Source organism: Rattus norvegicus, chromosome 13 (genome assembly GCF_036323735.1).
Source record: "Rattus norvegicus strain BN/NHsdMcwi chromosome 13, GRCr8, whole genome shotgun sequence".
NCBI lineage: Eukaryota > Metazoa > Chordata > Mammalia > Rodentia > Muridae > Rattus > Rattus norvegicus.
In genome coordinates, this window is record NC_086031.1 from 102,214,366 (window position 1) to 102,229,263 (window position 14,898).

The 14,898-nt window shown below is 44.2% G+C and overlaps 1 protein-coding gene and 1 long non-coding RNA gene across 13 annotated transcripts in view; one reads left to right on the forward strand and one right to left on the reverse strand.

Annotated features, from left to right (window-relative positions):
• The window catches only part of Esrrg (estrogen-related receptor gamma), a 617,835-nt gene that overhangs the window by 515,323 nt on the left and 87,614 nt on the right, over positions 1-14,898 (forward strand). The window lies entirely within an intron of this gene.
• The window catches only part of LOC120096195 (uncharacterized), a 39,261-nt gene continuing 31,999 nt past the window's right edge, over positions 7,637-14,898 (reverse strand). For both annotated transcript variants that reach the window (XR_005492353.2, XR_005492354.2), the window contains one exon: positions 7,637-7,837. This is a non-coding gene — a long non-coding RNA (uncharacterized LOC120096195). The remainder of the gene's footprint in view (positions 7,838-14,898) is intronic.

Here is a 14,898-nt window from a genome sequence, read left to right on the forward strand (position 1 = left end):
GGAACAAAACCCAGACTTCACATGATTCTGGGAAAACCAAGAGGCTCTTTAGAAAGTTATTTTCTTTTACTCTTCTATTCCCATCTGCTTTTCTTGCAGGCTAGGTGCCTTAGGATGCAACTCAGTGTTTGTCTCACTTTTCTGATTGATCGTTGCATTAAAACGCTTGCTAAAGGGTTCCTGTAAGGACCTAGTGAGCTTCAGTAGCCAGTTACCATAGCTCTATCAGGAGGTTAGACCCTTACACATCCTAAAGTCTCCTGCACGGACTGAGTGTTTTCTTTCCTTTCCTATTGTCCTATCACCATTTTAAAGCTTGCACAATTACATGACACCATCCATTCTCTGACTAGGAACGTATAGACACCCATATCTTTACTTTTGAGACATCACTGCCATTTTATAATCTAAATTTTATTTTTTTTCCCCGGGAAGATGTTAGCTCCCATTTCTGAGAGATCTGGATGATCTGAATCTTCCTATCTCTCTCAAAAACACCCCTCAGATGCTGGCTGCTGACCCCATGTGAAGATCAGCGGGCTCACCTACTGTACACATGGTTCTTAACGAGACGGCTGATAACTTTTGCAGATGGCCCCACAGGCCTGGCCTTTGTGCGCCTGCGAGAGTGCAGCCCGTGCTGCCTTCATCCGGTTTTATGAGTTTGCCGTTCCTCTTCCCCAGGCAGATGTTTTGCTGCAGCTGGCGTTTGCTTAGTCAATTGGTTCACATGCTGCAGGTCTGTTTTCCTGGAACAATGAGCCCCGACCAACAGCAGTAATGGGAACAGAGAGAGAAGGGATCTCCTTCATCAACTTCCAGTTTAAATGCTCCCCCTGTTACTTTTCTTCTTCTGTTACTGACGACTGAACGCAGGACTGAGAGTACACGAAGCACAAGAAGTTGGCCTTTTCTTTCTTTTCTATATTTTTAATGTGTATGTGTATATTAGGGGTGTGTGTGTGTGTGTGTGTGTGTGTGTGTGTGTGTGTGTGTGTGTGCGCACGCGCGCGCGCGCTTTGGTGTATGTGGGTGCACATGTGCATATTGTATGTGTACAAATATGAGGACAACCAGGGTGTCAGTTCTCAGCACTTTCTGCTTCTTGAGATAAGGTTTCTCAGTCTCCTGGAACTTGGACACATAGCCCAGGCTAGCTAGCTCCCCAGATTTCAGGAATCTTCCTGTCTCCACCTTGTAGTGCTAGGGTGACAGGCATGTGTCATGTACCATCACACCTGACTTCTAATGTGAATTGTAGGGACCTCATGTTGTTGAGGTTCCCAGGTAGTGCCACCTCCCTACCCTCACTGGATGGGGGTTTCTGTTTGTTTCTTTTTATTGAAACCCAGAGGCGAGCTTACCTCAGGTGTAGCACCCTTTCCTTCATGCTGCCCACTTGCTAACGAGACAAAGAAGTCTTCAGCCCAGTCAGGGCTGGCATTACAGTAGATCCCAGAGATATTTCTCCACAACAAACATCTGTGTGGTGGCTGACGAATGATGCTGTTGTCGTGTTAAGAATAATTTCCAGATCCCAGAGCAACCAGTAAGGATGTTAGGTGTTGTCAGCCAAGGACAGTAAAGTAAAGCTAATAGTTTTCAGGGATCCCTGGATATCAGCAACAGATTATTGGATCAAGCCTGTGAGGCAGACAACCCCTGACATCACACAATACATTTTTCAAAGAAGGTTCCTGCATTTTAATGATGACTTATCTTCCAGTTATAAATGTCCTCTGAAGCATACAGGGTTGTGAGGAAGTTAGGCTGGGAGTGTGGGCAGGGCAGGGAGAAAGCATTAGATCTTCCTTCCTTTTGACTGACTCATGGCAGCGTGGCCCTCATCAAAGACCATTTACACCAGGGCACAGTAGTGCATCTGTAGTCTCAGCACTCAAGAGGTAGAGACAGAAAGACTGTGAGTTCAAGACCAGCCTTGGCAACATAGCGGGTTGAAGGAAGCGTGAGAGCCTACCCCAAAGAATAGAAGTTAGGTGTGTTCTGCGCCTATTGGCACAGTTCCTATCCTTCCCTGGCTGAAAACTCAGCTCCACAGGGACTCTTCCTTTGGTCCCAAACTATCCAGAAGTACTGAGTGCTTCCTTTCAGTTAGAGTCCCTGTCTGTTTCCCCCAGACAAGGCTCTAACACCCTTGAGCCAACCTGCCTCTTTCCACCTACCTATTGCAACTCCCCCTCTCCCCCCACCTTTTTTTTTGCATTCCCCACAGTGTTTAGTTGAGATAGGTTCTTGAGTGTTTCAGTTTGACCTCAAACTCTATGTAGCCAAGGATGACCTTGAACACCTGGTTCTCCCCTTCTCACTTGTGGAGTGCTGGTTTCCAAGTGTGCGTCACTATACCTCCTATATGTAGTCTTGGATATTGAGGCCAAGACTTCCTGCTTGCTAGGAAAACACTCTGAACTACATCCTTAACCCTTCATAGTGTCCTTTGCTGATGGATATTAAATAGAAATCTGTCTTCATGCACTTAGTCAAAGAGAGATAGCCCTACCCACAGCAAACATTCACCCACTAGTGAGCATTAAGCTAGACTCAGACGGAGCCAGTGCTTTGGAGAATGGTTGGGGAAGTGGGATTAAGGAAGTGCATAGGATGTGAGCTCAGACATCATAGTAAGTAGAACAAGCAGGCAAGATGATCGAGAGGAGGCGCCACAGAGTTCCTTTAAAGTAGTATGTTAGCACATTCAGTGATTAAATAAGCTCTTAAGAAATATCAAATATAAAACCGATGTTGTTTTCCTCACTGACGTAGCTGAAAAGTTCATCAATTCAAGTCCAAAGACAACACCCTGTGATGGCTGCCCCAGAGGTCATCTGTAGCCCTGAAAGACGACGGGATGTTTTCTAGTCACTGCTCCATGTGTTGCATAGACGAGGATTTGCACCCGTGGACTCGCCAAGAATTTATCCCATCTGCATTTGCTTCATAGACAATAAGAACTGCACCCAGGGCTACACTGACTATTTCTTTAAAGATAAACTCACACCCAGTGAACTCACATGTACTTTCTGTGCCCTGTGCACGCAGACGTCCTCTCAGGGTGGCCACACTATGGGGCTCTTGTTTGGCTGAATAGGCAGTTCATGGAGTTACAGTTTTGAAAGAAGTGAACGCTGCCGTCTGTCAGAGAAACTCTTGAAAAACTTGAGCGTGATCCCTGCATACCTTCTGCACTTTGCACTGACTGACAACCACCAGGGCACAGTGACCATGGCCTCTGGCACCCACAGGTGTTTAGTGTTCACATGGCCCTGGCTCTGGAGCAGGCTGTAAATGATAGAGCCACTGAGGTCCACAGGAAGGGTGTATCAGCACCTGCTAGCGATGTCACCCAGCTTTGATGGTCTCTGTCTGGTTTTACTGTTTGAGTAGTGACTGGGGAGCATCTGTTTCACAAACATGATGTTTTTTTCATTATCTTTCATACCAAAGTATTTATGAAAGCAAAGTGAAGGGGAAGCCTGGGGTCTGTGGGCCATTAGCCTCCCCAGTCAGAGTCACATGTGAAGACTTTCACAGAGTGGCCAGTGACGCCACACCCCTCCCTGGTCCTTGTAAAGTTTCTGTGATGTTGGAGGCTGCACTGGGGACTTCTTGTTATCACAGGCAGAAGCGGTGATAGTGTGTGTTGAATATTTACTGTGTTTGAGGGCATGGAAACTGTAGGCCAGGCTTGTGCAGATGGGTTGTATGTTGTCATGTGTGTAGAGTTAACAGTTGCGTGACCTTGCATTAGTCATGTAGCTACTGTCATTGCTAATTAATGTACTTATTTTTATTGAAAGGCTTCCAATAGACTTCAAGTTCGAAGGGTTTGTAGGGGGCTTTGAGAAATATAGAATTTGATAAAATGTGGTGTAGAAAGCTTTGTAGATAACCAATAATGCTTAAAGAGCTGCAGAGCAAAATACCTCCCTCCTTCCCTTCCCTCCCCTCCCTTCCTTCTTCTCCCCTTCCCCCCATTCCTCCCCTCCACTCCCCTTTCCTCACCTTCCCTCTTCTTTCCTCCCTTCCTCTTACCCTTCTTCTCTTCCCTTCTCCTCCCCTCCCCTCCCCTTTCCTCCCATTTCCTCTCTTGTTTTTACTTCCTTTTTGCCTTCCTTTCCTTCTTTTCCTCCCTCTCTCCCTCCCTCCTTTCCTTCCTTCCTTCCTTCCTTCCTTCCTTCCTTCCTTCCTTCCTTCCTTCCTCTTTCCTTTCTACCACATTGTGTCTATGTCCCCTTGTAAATCATGGTAATAACATGTAACTCCTGCCATGGCCATGAATAAAATAACATTCCAACCTGGAAGCCAGGAAGGAATTTGCACCAAGGCTATCAGAGAGACAAGGGGAGTGGGCCATCAGGAGACCACAGTGAAGGGACAATGATTTGCACTAAGTGTAAGAATCTCAACTCACTGCTTCTTGCCCAGAATAAAGTTTATCATTATTATTGATCCACCATAAAGTTGTTTGTCTTGTCAGGACAAACAGTTAATAAAGATCAGAACCTCCTCAGTTACTGTTTTAAATAATGTACCTTCTTGTGCAGCCAGAGTTTTGGCCTTGTTTCCAGGGAGATTCCTTCTCTGCCTTCTGTGGCCCTCCTATGTGGATACTAGCCTGAACTATGCACATAGTACCCTTCCTAGTGAACCAAGGAAATCTCTGGAAATCCTTGGAGGGAGCCCCTGGGAGGCCCAGAGTGCTGCTGGCTGCCAACTAGATTTTCTTTTCAGGGAGTCTCTTCTCTAGCAGCCATTGTGCAAGCGGAGCCCTGGCTGCCCACCAGAGGCTCTGAGCAAGCTGGGGGGTGGGGAGGGCTGGGAGCCAGGACTGACAGCCAGACTCCCACCCTTCCACGGAGCTCTAACCACACCCCACACTCCAGGAAGGCCTCTGTGAGGCCCTGAAAAGCTGCAGTGCCAAGTCTCAGAGAAGAGCTGAGAGGAATACACAGGCAGCCTGTCCTTCCTGCAGGCAAAGGGAAGGATGGGACAGAAGCCACATCTACCAGGGGGATGTTTGCTTTCTGTGACTGGCTTTGGAGCCCATAATTCCTTATTGGTTTCCTTCCTTCTTTCTTTTTCTTTTTTGTGCTTTGCGGGGTTGGGGTCAGGCAGGGTCTTACTATGTAGCTCTGGCTGTCCTGGAACTTTCTACATAGGCCAGCCTGGCCTCAAACTCAAAGAGATCCACTTGCCTCTGAGTGTCAGGATCAAAGGTACCACCATATCCAGATGATTAGCTACTCATGACTAACATGTGTTTGGAGAATTGGATTGAAGATGGTTTCTCCACAAAAAGGACATAATCCTGAACTTCTTCCCTAACACTTGGGATACCTACAGTGGAGAGAGAGAGAGAGAGAGAGAGAGAGAGAGAGAGAGAGAGAGAGAGAGAGAGAGAGAGAGAGAATGTGATTTCAGCTCACTGCATCACATTCTCCCACAGATGTGTGTTGTTAACAAGGCCTCCCCCTGGACCCCTTCTTGCTGGGTCTCCTCCAGAACCACCTGCTTCCAGCCTCAGGAAGTGCTCCTGTTAGTTCAGAACACCGATTGCAAGGCAAACCCAGGCGAAGTCTGTGTGGCATCCCAGGGCTTTCTGTGTTGTCTGCTTAGGATGCCTTTTCCCTTTCTTTCTCTGTTTCTTCCCCTGCTCCCCCTGCCCCAGGTTCCCTTCTCCCAACTCCAGAGAAGCAGCAGGCCTGAGTCAGATTCCATTTTACCACCACACGCTCGCTATGGTCATCTTTTAATATTTGAAAGGATCATTTGTTAACTGGAAATGGTCAATTTTTTTCCTTTGGCTTTTGAAATATAATTTTCAATTTTTAATTTGATTCATTTAGATGAAATCATTAATCAGGATTGAAACTGAGTTAATTTTCTGGAAAATAAATGAGGCTGTTAGAGTGAACATTATTAAGTGGTTCTTTGTAAGAAAGGGCTAATAGCTGGAAATATGGGAGACTGGGCGAATTGGAGCGCTCAGGCAAAATCGAAAGGATTTTTTCCTTATTAAGTGAAATAATTCATTTTAAAAATTAAATTGGAGGATTTTCAGCATTAAGCATTATAAACATCCCATTAATTATATCAGAAATGGTAAATAGCAGTTTCAAAAAGTTCCAAGGAAAAATACAGTCTCTAAGAACATACACAGCAGATCTCTCTATATGTATGTGTTATGCATATGTAAGCCTATGTATGTATAGAAGTTTATGTGGTGCATATAACATATATGTATATGCACATATGTATATATAATGTCTGTGCATGCATAATACATATATAGATATATATGTCTCTATATACACAAATACATATACACATACATTTATCTATATATGTATCATATGCACACACATATGTATATATACTAGAGTATATATATGCATAAAGTGTATACACATGTATATATACTATAGATAATACTGTAGTAACACACACACACACACACACACACACACACACACCTGCCATTGAGACATACACCTAGTTCAGAGGTTTTTTTTCATATTATAGATGATGAGGCACATGATTGCTTGAGGTTTTACTATCGTTTGGAAGATCTAACGAGCCGGTTTGTGCTTGAACTTACTTCCCCTCTTATGCCTCTTTCCCAGTGATTGAAGCCTTTAGCTATGACTATGTTCTAGTGTCCACGCCTGTGATTTTGGCGCTCTACCACATTCCTCTAGGTTGGCATTGCACATCTTGCCTTTGTGCTTCTGTTAATGACAGCTCCCTAGTCCTTCTACCCCGGCTCTCAGTGGCTTCAGCACCCACTTTCGTGGGTTTGTTCATCGTTTGAAGTCCTGCTGTTCAGCGCCGAAACGCCTTGCCTCAGTTCCTCCTCTTTGCCTAGTTCGTGCCTTTTAAGAGGTTTGTATGTCAGGATTGTATGTCCTTGGTAGTTTCCTTCCCTTTCTCCTCACACAGCATCCAAGCCGTCGCTTTCATCTGCTAAGGCAGAAAGCATGGCAGAGCAAAACAGCGTTTAGAGCATCTTGGAGAAGAGGCTCCACATCCCAGGCCAGATCGGGCTCTTTTCTCCCCTTCATCTGAACCAGAGTCAGAGATGAGTCCCTAGCCCCCCAAATACATTTCGCTTTCTTTCTATGGGGTTCAGCACGGCTCTAAACGGTTGGGATCCCGAGCTCTCAACCTTACCCGTCCAAACTAAAAAGCATAGAGATTTGGCAGGCACATGGCCGTTTTAATCCCCGTCTCAGGGAGATTACAGGGCACAAGCAAATCCATCACCCATTAGAGCTACTATTCCTTAGTCCCACAAGCTGGGGTTTCCCTGTGAGCCTTGTTCCCCCTATGCCTGTAGTTGACAATTATATAAAAACCTCCCCAGTAATGCATCAAAAGAGGCTTGATTTTAGTTTTTGTATGTGGTTGTTTTACCTGCACATATGTCTATGCACCGTGTGTATACAGTGCCTGGAAGGGCAAGAAGAGGACATTTGATTCCTTGGAACTGGAGGTACAGATGTTTGTGAGCCTTCATTTAGGTACTGGAACTGAACCCAGGACCTCTGTAAGAGCAACCATGCTCTTACCTCTTAATTGCTCAGCCATCCCCGGCCCCAAGTAAAGCACTGACCTCTTATTTGGGGCCTTAAATAACTGCATTTTAAATTCTTGCGAGTTTCTCACTCACGAGGCATTCTGATCTCTACTGGCATTTTCTTGAGCAGGAAGTTGTATTTGAGGGCCCGTGCAGCAGCTGAGGTCAGCTCAGATTCCGGTGTGTTTGTTCCCAGGATGAATCACACCATGGTTCTAGCTTCCTGGTTCTTTATGTCCAGTCCTAGAAAACAATATAGCAAACAGAAGAATTACACCAAATGCTGACTTCCAGAAGTCTGTGTGTCCCTCTGACACATGCTTAGTCTTTGGTCTTAATGACAACACATAGGAGGTATTGGGACATGTCAGATCTACAGCCAGCTGTATGTATGTATGTATGTATGTATGTATGTATGTATGAATGTATGTTTGTATGAATGTATGTATGATGCATGTATGTATGCATGCATGCATGTTTGTATGTTGTCTCGGGGTGCTGATAGAGATGAATCCTATGTCTTTGTGCATGCTAGGCAAGTGGTCTCTTATCTCTAACACTGTTATTAGATTATTCATTAATATTCCCATTAACTACTGTTATCAAAGGCCAGACATGTTGGGAACAAAACAGAAAACCCCTGACTGTTCAGCTGTTGTTGCCTTTATTGCAAAGATGATAGATGCCCAAGTGGGTCTGCCCAACCCCCCAAACTGAATTAATCAACCTCTCCCCCTTTGGTGTTCACAATCAGTTTAACACTAGGAATTGTGTAGCCTCAGTCCTCAGGATGCTGTGGCCAGATCAGTTTTGGTCCAAGTCGTACAGCACACAGATGCAAACATATGCCACTGATTGCAAAAAAATTGAATTTAGTGACTCTTTGGACTTGGAAGCCCAAGCCACAATTCGCTTACTTTAGAATTGACTGCTTGGTGATGGTTCAGCCATCTGTCCCACACAAGACACAACTCCCACGTACACGGAACATTAATATTGGCTAGTGCTGCTGGCCCAAGTCAATACAAATGTTTATTGTTCACAAATCTGTCAAGAAGTAGCTAGTGTGTTCCCTTCCCTCCACTTACACATCTTCAAGTCCTGTAAAATCAAAGTGAGCTGGTAGAGGCTGCTCATGCCTCCATTTTGGCTTCCTCCTTCTAGGCTGGCTCACCTCCGGTCAGTTCTGAACCCCTTCAAACATCTCCGATTTTGCAGACGGAGACCCATCCGGGATGCTGTGTGATGCCTGCCTCACACCCTGTCTCCCACATACACTGCAAGCATTCACATGAGCTCATTTACAGAGAGTGGAGTTGGCAGTCTTATCAGGAGAAGAGAAAAGAGCCCCGAAGATGAAAGCCTGTGTGGTGACAGAAGTCTTTATTACTTTGGGCGTTAATGGAATGGAGGGTACACAGGGTAAAGTGACGGCTACCCAGACCATTTAGGGAGAACTAGAGGAGTAATCGTGTTTTATGTTGTTCCCCGTCTGCCTTTCTCTGTGAGCCAGTTGACCCCAGGGATGGGGCTTGTATTGGATGGAAGCAATTGAAGAGGCCAGGGCTGTGCTTCCTGAGTGCTATGGCAATTGTCTTAGGGGCACCCTAAGTCCAATTCCAGTTTATGAAATGTAAGAGGCAATCCCTGTCTTTTCTCCCACACTGCTGAAAACACCCAATTCGACGAATTTGATGCCCGTTTTTATTGTTGGAGCCTTACCACTTTTTTATACTCAAAGTAGACAGGTGTGTTGAGTGGCAGGCGTGAGGGGGAGGGTGTGCCATTGAAGTTCTGTGTAATCGTTTTCATAATCCAGCACTGTAGAGAATAAAATTGACTCTTGATCCCAAGGGCTTCCGGAGAGTTTGTGCATGCAATCAGCTTTGTTATGGAGCTGGGAGTTGAAGGGAACAGCCAAGAAAGGCTTGTGCTTTTTCACAGAGTTGCGCTTGCACAGACAGTCAATTAGGCGCTCTCGGGATTTATTTGTCTCCGGAAATGGAGAGAAGGTACTAAGAGTATAAGAGATATCAGATGTCTGCTACATCTTCCTGAGAAGCTGACATTTTCTTCCCTTTAGACATTTGTTACAGGAAGTTTATAGTGTTTAAAGTTCTTTAATACATAAGTTCCAGGATAGAATCAGAGCAGGTCTGTCTTGTTGCCAGTGTTATTCAAGGGGTTCCACAATGGTGCAAGCAAACAATTCCAACTAGGATTGGTTGTGTCAGGAGAGAGCCGGAGGTACCAAGTCACAGGCTCTTCTGTCTTGTCCGAAGGCCCTGTCATTCTTGTTAACGCACCCGAGTCACTCGGATGAGGAGACCCAGGTACTTTGAGACTAGAATATTTGATATTCAACGAAGCCCTCCCAGGTAGTCATAGCAACGCTGAAAAACACAAGGTGTGTTTTCTGTTGTTCAAAGATATTTTAGCATGTGCTTACTTTAATCATACCTCTTTGAACATGGACAGCAAACATTTGCCAGGAAAGAATTTTCTCTTCTTATTTCCCATTTAGGAAATGGACTACGACTTGTGACTTGTGCACAGGTCCTCACACGGCCTACCCTAGAGGGTTCCATGAAATCATCTTCCAGACCTGTGTTAGTCTACCATGCAAGGTAGACTCAGCTCCTACCTGTAGTAACGGGACACACACTAGAAGGGGACAGGTCCCAATGCCTTCACTAATGACACCCCAAGCTCCTCATATCCTCCTCCGCTGGTGGTTCCTCCGTTCACTCGACATCTTTTCAAGGAGTTCTACCTAGCGCTCTGTGTCCGCTGTTGGCCAGGTGCCCTTTCCTGCCTCTTATGACTTCCTGTGCTCACTCCACAGGAAAGGAAGTAGAGAACTCCACAGAAGGCAGGGAGTTAGAAAGGAGCAGAGCTGTGTTCTCTCTCTAACCAGCCCATGTCCGAGCTACATTCTGTTGGAGTGCTAAGACTCCAGTTGGGTCCAGAATGCTAAGACTTCCGTCTGTGGGTGAGGTAGAGGCAGAAGACCACTTTGGGAAACTGGGGTGAAAGAAGATAGTTGGGGAATATCCTGCCTCCAGACTGAACGGCTCCGCATTAGGGCTGACCAATGTGCAGTGTGAGACCAACACACATTTTGCAAGCCTCAACATATCCCAATTCCAAATTGTATTCACGTAGGTATAAATAGTATCTTGAAAAGTCATTATTTTCTAGAAATGGGGAAATTTCAAAAAGTGAAAGTGTAAGGAATGGGAGGGCATATTGTAATATAGATGTGAAGTATTAGGGAGAGCAAGTAGGAGAGCATCGAGAGATGCTGCCACTCCTTTGGTTATCATGTGTGTGGATGTATGTTACATGTTTAATATCTATTATTACACACGTTAGAGCATTGATATATATTATTATATCACAAATTTTATTTGTATTATATTTATATATTCATGTATTACAAATTAATTTTATCATTATTATATATTATCATGATTATAGACATAATAATATATTATCTTTAATATATATTATTAATATATAGCATAAAATTATATGCATAATATATAACAAATTCTGTGTAAATATAGAATATATTAATATTTTATATATTTATATATGAAATAAGATATTAAAAAAGACATACATTTATATATTATATAATATATGCATATGTGATGTAGAAGATTGAGATGATAAATGATTGGCTGATTGATTGATGAGACATAGGTAGATGATAGATGGTAGATAAGGTAGATCGATCCATAGATAGATAGATAGATAGATAGACAGACAGACAGACAGACAGACTGACTGACTGACAGACACATGGCTAGATAATTTTTCCTTTACTTAACAAGCAAGCCACATATGTCCAAAATTGATGGAGCAAGGAGCTGAGGCCAGGTCTCGTGAGTGTGAACTCAGGTCCTCCTTTGCTCCTTCAGATCGCTTGGCAGAGATATCTCATGGTTTTCGACAGAAGATACTATTAAAAGCCCATGTGTGTGCACAGAATGAATCCTAAAATTATCACCCGGGATGTGTTCAGGCTTATTTATGTTTCCCTGTGAATTCACGGCTGACAACTCTATCAATTACTTCAAACTTTAGAAGACTATCTCGACTTCACAGGACAGTGGTCAGTGGGAGTGCAGTAAGCTGGCTTGAGAGGAACCATTGGAACGCAGGTAGTTAACTAACACTCAGTTGTTATCTGAAGCCCAGTCTTCCAACCTGTGCTTGGCCGGTTGTCGAGGGTGTTCCATATAGAAAAGATGGCTTCGGGGTGTGTATGTGGGTTGCAAAGTCAGGTTTTAATTGTCCTTTTTAATGCCCTTAAAACAATGAGCCTGTATTTCCATTTAATTAAAACAGTAAAGTTGAGTTTCAGATATATGGAATTCACCACCTACTGTCATTGATTTTGTTCATTTTCCTTCCATCCTTTTCACTTCTAACCCTCAGCCCCACACAGATAACTAACAATAAAGCGCTATCCATTTTCATTAAAAAAAAAGTCAACAATGAAGCAGACAGATCACAGCCTTGCATATGTTAGTGGAGGGATACATGGCTATTACTCATTCGCACTGCTCAGTATGTACAGTGGGCACTGCTTTCCCTCATTGACTGACTTCCTTCTGTCTGTGTGGCTGAGAAACAGTGGTCACTGTAAGGAGGGCTGCATGTGGATCTGATGAAGGGTTTTCGGCAACCCACATCACCTGCAGAGGTTGGCACCTGCTTCCTTTCCTCATTGCTGAGGGGAGCCGAATCCTCAGCCTGTCTCAACCCCTCTGGCAGGATGGTAGCACTAATCTGAAACTGTAGTGATTCCAGGGCCATTAACACCAATTGAAAATATAGGTCAAGAGTGTTGGGATAAAAGTATCAAAATCTACTGGAGGACAAAGAGGTGTTTTGGCATAGTTGATCCCTGATAAATCTAGTGTTTTGGAGCATTTAGTGGTAAAAAGGGAAATAGAACCAAGTGTTAGCCAAGGAGTAAAACGGCAGAGGCAATACTGTCAATGGCTGACAGGAACTCCAAGACCAAGGTACGTTCAATGTCACAAAATGTGGGTTTCTACTTCAGTTCCCACTCTTCCATTGACTCTCAAGACTGAAGATTTTGAAGACCGCGGACTGGTGATGTCGCAGCATCCCTGGTGTGTTGTCATGACGTCGCTGCATGCGATTCAGATGGTGATGCCTGGTCACAGAATTGACCCATTGTTGACCCATCGATTCCATCTCATCATGTCAGGGGACCTTCCCCATCACCGATGGCATCGGCCTCTTCCCTGGGTTGCGGCCATGTACCAGGCATTTTCCTCTGCGAAGTGGCGCTTGCCCATTTCAAAGTAGTAAAAATGTTTGCAGCCCTGTTAATGTGAAGCCATTATTCCAGTTCATAAGTTTACACGCGTATTTACATATGGTGATGTGGACTTGTGGGTTTCTGTTTTATTCAGGGAGTTAAACTCCACAGCTGTCATTGATTTCAATGCCCAGTTTAATCCCAGACTTATGTAATGGAAATTGCTTCTAGATGGTTTGTTTGTTTGTTTATTTATTTATTTGCCAACATTCCTAGGTCATTCCCCCTTCACTGTCTTGCTTTTCTGGTACATGGAAGCCTTGTTTACTGTCCATGCTTCTAATCACAGGCATCTCCCCAAATACCTTATTTCCTCATAGTGTGAGATGACACTGAGAAATCGAGGCCCAGAAGCTATTTGGGTTTTGCCCATGCCAAGGTATTTTCCTACACCGTAACTAGCTCTCAGATTGCACACCATAAAGTATTCAGTGGTTCGTTTCAGGTATATCTGTTTGAATCATGCCTACAGCTTCAGGCCTCTGCTCCTCTCACTAGTAGGATCCCCCCATCTTCTCTCTGGCTATGCCCCTATCATCATGTTTTCCAGTTCAGAAGCTCCCTGAAACTCATTGGTTCATTGGCTGTCATGGGTGCTTCATGTCCTAGACACTATTGAATGAGTCATTGGCCACTGGCATTTAACTCAGTCTTTGTCCCCTCATCCTTCCAGAGACAACTGGAAGGCAGGGCCTGAGCATTCCAAAGTTCTAATAAATGTTTGGTGTTTCTAGAAGCCAGAGCCCATTCTGAGGCAATCCATGGGCCCAGCAAGTTCACTCCATTGAAACGTTCAGTAGAATCCGTCCATGTTCCTCACTTCAAAGTTGCAAGGAGTGTTGAATCAGGAACCAGAAACAGGGACCATACATTGTCCTATGAGACCAGGCATAACTTGACATTCTGTGTTAATGACATATCTCATTGTCCCCAAGCAATGGCCAGGTATCAGTAAAGGAGTGTGGTAGGCATGCAGTATGAGCATGTGCCTTTGGAGGTCCAAAGCTGACATCGTGTGTCTTCCCTGGTTGCTCTTAAGGCTGGGTCTCTTGATGAACCCACAGCTTCTTAATTCTAGCTGGTATCACTGGCCAGTTTGTCTGAAGGTTCTAATGTCTCCGCTTCCTCCTGAGTGCTTAATGATGGGTGACTACTGAACCTCCCTGCTTTTCACTTGGGTTCTGGGATCTAAAGTCTAGGTCTCCAGCTTTCAGGAAAGACCTTTATCCAGTAGGCTTTCTCCCCATCTCACGATATCTTCCCTATGTTAGTATAAAGGGTCTTGGAAGTAGGAAAACAAATGCAGCACGCTGGCCACATCTTCCCCAAGCAATCTGAGCCTATAAACTAGGTGGTAGTCAGTGTCCTTTACTGAAGGTTCTGAGTTATGCTCCAAGTGCAAGTTATGTGCTGCATAACTTATATGTTAACTAATCATTTCCACGTCAAAACCAACTGTGTCCCAAAGTCTGAAATGGAGGCCATTAATACATTCGAGGTCTCAGGAATAGAAAAAGCATTAAAATTATAAGTATATATTCATACCGATGGCAGGCCTGAATTAATTCATAAAAATACATTTATTAATAGAAACGGTCAAGATTGCATTGTGTGTTATTGCTTTAAGGGTCACACTGTATTTTCTGGTTTGGGGATAATCAGAAAGGTGTAGAGGAGCCCGGAGCCCAAGGGGATGAACGCTGTAAGAATAAAATGATTTGCAAGCTTGTCAAAAACTCAAATAGCAATTTCCTTTAAAAAGCCCTAATGATCAGTGGCCATCAATCAAATTAAGCCATCAGATTGAAAACGAAAGTGAAACCATAGGTTTAATTCACATATTTATTGCTGTTGATTCATAGTAATGATTGAGCATTAGCCAGGGGGAGCATGTCAGCATACCATACCCATAATACCCATAAGGCATAGAGAGCTTTCGTGT